A 6182-nucleotide genomic window follows, 5' to 3' on the forward strand; every position below is an offset into this window, starting at 1 on the left:
TATGGACTAATATACCTGCAGTATAGACCCACCGCACACCTCTGCACTAATGTGCCTGCACTCACAGACCCACTGAACACCTCTGCACTAATGTACCTGCCATCACAGGCCCACTGCACATATCTGCAATAATATACCTGCACTCACATGCCCACTGCACACCTCTGCACTAATATACCTGCACTCTCGAGCACACTGCACACCTCTGCAATAATGTAATGCACTCACAGTCCTACTGCACACCTCTCCACTAATGTACTTTAACACAGAGGACGCTGCACACATCTGAACAATTCTACCTGCACTCACAGGGCCGCTGCACACCTCTGCACTAATGATCCTGCACCCACAGGCCCTCTGCACAACTCTGCACTAATGGACCTACACTCACAGGCCCACTGCACACCATTGAACAAATGTACCTGCACTCAAAGGCCTACTGCACAACTCTGCACTAAAGTACCTGTACTCACAGGCCCACTGCACACCTCTGCACTAAAGTACCTTCACTCAAAGGCCCACTGCACACCTCTGCACTAACGTACACGACTCACAAGCCCACTGCACATCTCTGCACTAATGTCCCTGCGCTACAGACCCTCTACACACCTCTGCACTAATGTACCTTCACTACGCAGTCCCACTGCAAACATCTGAACTACTGTATCTGCACACACAGGCCAACTGCACAGCTCTGCACTAATGTACTTGCACTCACAGATCCACTGCACAATTCTACACAAATATACTTGCACTCACAGGCACACTGCACACCTCTGCAATATTGTAATGCACTCACAGTCCCACTGCACACCTCTCCACTAATGTACCTTAACACAGAGGATGCTGCACACATCTGAACAATTCTACCTGCACTCACAGGGCTGCTGCACACCTCTGCACTAATGTACCTGCACTCACAGGCCCCCTGCACACCTCTGATCTACTATACCTGCACTCCCAGGTCCATTGCACACCTGTGCACTAATATACCTGCTCTAAAAGGGCGACTGTCCACCTCTGCACTAATGTAACTGCACTCACAAGCCCACTGCACAGCTCTCCACTAATGTACCTGCACTCACAGGCACACTGCACAGCTATGGACTTATATACCTGCAGTATAGACCCACCGCACACCTCTGCACTAATGTGCCTGCACTCACAGACCCACTGAACACCTCTGCACTAATGTACCTGCAATCACAGGCCCACTGCACATATCTGCCATAATGTTCCTGCACTCACATGCCCACTGCACACCTCTGCACTAATGTACCTGCACTTCCGAGCACACTGCACACCTCTGCAATAATGTAATGCACTCACAGTCCCACTGCACACCTCTCCACTAATGTACTTTAACACAGAGGACGCTGCACACATCTGAACAATTCTACCTGCACTCACAGGGCCGCTGCACACCTCTGCACTAATGATCCTGCACCCACAGGCCCTCTGCACACCTCTGCAGTAATGGACCTGCACTCACAGGCCCACTGCACACCATTGAACAAATCTACCTGCACTCAAAGGCCTACTGCACAACTCTGCACTAAAGTACCTGTACTCACAGGCCCCCTGCACCCCTCTGCACTAAAATACCTTCACTCAAAGGACCACTGCACACCTCTGCACTAACGTACACGACTCACAAGCCCACTGCACACCTCTGCACTAATGTCACTGCGCTACAGACCCTCTACACACCTCTGCACTAATGTACCTTCACTATGCAGTCCCACTGCACACCTCTGGACTATCGTTCCTGCACTCACAGGCCTACTACACACATCTGCACTAATGTATCTTCACTCACTGGCCCACTTCAAACCTCTGAACTAATGTACCTGGACTCACCAGCACACTGCAATCATCTGCACTACTGTATCTGCACACACAGGCCAACTGCACAGCTCTGCACTAATGTACTTGCACTCACAGACCCACTGCACAATTCTACACAAATATACTTGCACTCACAGGCACACTGCACACCTCTGCACTAATGTACCTGCATTCAAAGGCCCACTGCACACCTCTGCACTAATATACCTGCACTCACAGGGACACTGCACACCTCTGCAATAATGTAATGCACTCACAGTCCCACTGCACACCTCTCCACTAATGTACCTTAACACAGAGGACGCTGCACACCTCTGAACAATTCTACCTGCACTCACAGGCCCGCTGCACACCTCTGCACTAATGATCCTGCACCCACAGGCCCTCTGCACACCTCTGCACTAATGGACCTGCACTCACAGGCCTACTGCACACCACTGAACAAATGTACCTGCACTCAAAGGCCTACTGCACAACTCTGCACTAAAGTACCTGTACTCACAGGCCCACTGCACACCTCTGCACTAAAGTACCTTCACTCAAAGGCCCACTGCACACCTCTGCACTAAAGTACACGACTCACAAGCCCACTGCACACCTCTGCACTAATGTCCCTGCGCTACAGACCCTCTACACACCTCTGAACTAATGTACCTTCACTCGCAGTCCCACTGCCCACCTCTGGACTATCGTTCCTGCACTCACAGGCCTACTACACACCTCTGCACTAATGTATCTTCACTCACTGGCCCACTTCAAACCTCTGAACTAATGTACCTGGACTCACTGGCCCACTGCAAACATCTGCACTACTGTATCTGCACACACAGGCCAACTGCACAGCTCTGCACTAATGTACTTGCACTCACAGACCCACTGCACACTTCTACACAAATATACCTGCACTCACAGGCACACTGCACACATCTGCACTAATGTACCTGCACTTACAGGCCCACTGCACACCTCTCCATTAATAAACCTACAATCACAGACCAACTGCATACCCCTGCTCTCTAAATATATATGAAGTCACAGATCCACCGCACACCTCTGCATATATGTACCTGAACTCACAGGCCGACTGCACAACTCTGCACCAATGTCTCTGCACTACAGTCCCATTGCACACATCTACACTATTGTACCTTGACTCATAGGCACACTGCACACCTCTGCACTAATGTATCTTCACTCACAGGCCCACTGCACACCTCTGCACTAATGTACCTGCACTCACAGTCCTACTGCACAACTCTGCACTAATGTGCCTGAACTCACAGGCCCACTGCACACCTCTCCACTATTGTCCCTGCACACCCAGGACACTGCACACCTCTGAACAAATATACCTGCACTCACAAGCCCACTGCACACCTCTGCACTAATGTCCTTGCACTACAAACCCACTGCACACATCTGCGATAATGTACCTTCACTCACAGGCGCACTGCACACCTCTGCACTAATGTACCTGCACTAACAGGCCCACTGCACAACTCTGCACTAATATACCTGCTCTAAAAGGTCGACTGTACACATCTGCACTAATGTACCTGCACTCACAAGCCCACTGCACAGCTCTGCACTAATGTACCTGCACTCACAGGCCCACTGCACAGCTATGGACTATTATACCTGCAGTATAGACCCACCGCACACCTCTGCACTAATGTGCCTGCACTCACAGACCCACTGAACACCTCTGCACTAATGTACCTGCCATCACAGGCCCACTGCACATATCTGCAATAATATACCTGCACTCACATGCCCACTGCACACCTCTGCACTAATATACCTGCACTCTCGAGCACACTGCACACCTCTGCAATAATGTAATGCACTCACAGTCCTACTGCACACCTCTCCACTAATGTACTTTAACACAGAGGACGCTGCACACATCTGAACAATTCTACCTGCACTCACAGGGCCGCTGCACACCTCTGCACTAATGATCCTGCACCCACAGGCCCTCTGCACAACTCTGCACTAATGGACCTGCACTCACAGGCCCACTGCACACCATTGAACAAATGTACCTGCACTCAAAGGCCTACTGCACAACTCTGCACTAAAGTACCTTTACTCACAGGCCCACTGCATACCTCTGCACTAAAGTACCTTCACTCAAAGGCCCACTGCACACCTCTGCACTAACGTACACGACTCACAAGCCCACTGCACATCTCTGCACTAATGTCCCTGCGCTACAGACCCTCTACACACCTCTGCACTAATGTACCTTCACTACGCAGTCCCACTGCAAACATCTGAACTACTGTATCTGCACACACAGGCCAACTGCACAGCTCTGCACTAATGTACTTGCACTCACAGACCCACTGCACAATTCTACACAAATATACTTGCACTCACAGGCACACTGCACACCTCTGCAATAATGTAATGCACTCACAGTCCCACTGCACACCTCTCCACTAATGTACATTAACACAGAGGATGATGCACACATCTGAACAATTCTACCTGCACTCACAGGGCCGCTGCACACCTCTGCACTAATGTACCTGCACTCACAGGCCCCCTGCACACCTCTGATCTACTATACCTGCACTCCCAGGTCCATTGCACACCTCTGCACTAATATACCTGCTCTAAAAGGGCGACTGTCCACCTCTGCACTAATGTACCTGCACTCACAAGCCCACTGCACAGCTCTGCACTAATGTACCTGCACTCACAGGCACACTGCACAGCTATGGACTTATATACCTGCAGTATAGACCCACCGCACACCTCTGCACTAATGTGCCTGCACTCACAGACCCACTGAACACCTCTGCACTAATGTACCTCCAATCACAGGCCCACTGCACACCTCTCCACTATTGTACCTGCACACCCAGGACACTGCACACCTCTGAACAAATATACCTGCACTCACAAGCCCTCTGCACGCCACTGCACTAATGTCCTTGCACTACAAACCCACTGCACACATCTGCGATAATGTACCTTCACTCACATGCCCACTGCACACCTCTGCACTAATGTACCTGCACTCACCGGCCCACTGTACACCTCTGAACTAATATACCTGCCCTCCCATGTCCATTGCACAACTCTGCACTAATATACCTGCTCTAAAAGGGCGACTGTACACCTCTGCACTAATGTACCTGCACTCACAGGCCCACTGCACAGCTCTGCACTAATGTACCTGCACTCACATGCCCACTGCACACCTCTGCACTAATATACCTGCACTCACGTGCACACTGCACACCTCTGCAAAAATGTAACTGCACTCACAGGCCCATTGCACACCTCTCCACTAATGTACATGCACACTCTGGACACTGCACACCTCTGAACTAATCTACCTGCACTCACAAGCCCGCTGCACACCTCTGCACTAATGTCCCTGCCCTACAGACCCACTGCAATCATCTGCAATAATGTACCTTCACTGTCACTCCGACTGCAAACCTCTGAACTAATGGACCTGCACTCACAGGCCAACTGCACACCTCTGCACTAATATACCTGCACTCCCAGTCCCATTGCACACCTCTGCACTAATATACCTGCACTCACACGCACACTGCACAGCTATGGACTAATATACCTGCACTACAAACACACCGCAAACCTCAACACTAATGTGCCTGCACTCATGGACACTCTGAACAACTCTACACTAATGTACTGCATTTACAGGCCCACTGCACACATCTGCCATAATGTACCTTCACTCAAAGGCGCACTGCACACATCTGCACTACTGTATCTTCACGCACAGGCCCACTGCACAGCTCTGCACTAATGCACCTCCACTCACTGGCCAACGGTACAATTCTGGACTAATGTACCTGCACTCACAGGCACACTGCACAATTCTACACAAATATACTTGCACTCACAGGCACACTGCACACCTCTGCAATAATGTAATGCACTCACAGTCCCACTGCACACCTCTCCACTAATGTACCTTAACACAGAGGATGCTGCACACATCTGAACAATTCTACCTGCACTCACAGGGCCGCTGCACACCTCTGCACTAATGTACCTGCACTCACAGGCCCCCTGCACACCTCTGATCTACTATACCTGCACTCCCAGGTCCATTGCACACCTCTGCACTAATATACCTGCTCTAAAAGGGCGACTGTCCACCTCTGCACTAATGTACCTGCACTCACAAGCCCACTGCACAGCTCTGCACTAATGTACCTGCACTCACAGGCACACTGCACAGCTATGGACTTATATACCTGCAGTATAGACCCACCGCACACCTCTGCACTAATGTGCCTGCACTCACAGACCCACTGAACACCTCTGCACTAATGTACCTCCAA

The sequence above is a fragment of the Rattus norvegicus genome, chromosome X (assembly GCF_036323735.1).
Source record: "Rattus norvegicus strain BN/NHsdMcwi chromosome X, GRCr8, whole genome shotgun sequence".
Lineage (NCBI taxonomy): Eukaryota > Metazoa > Chordata > Mammalia > Rodentia > Muridae > Rattus > Rattus norvegicus.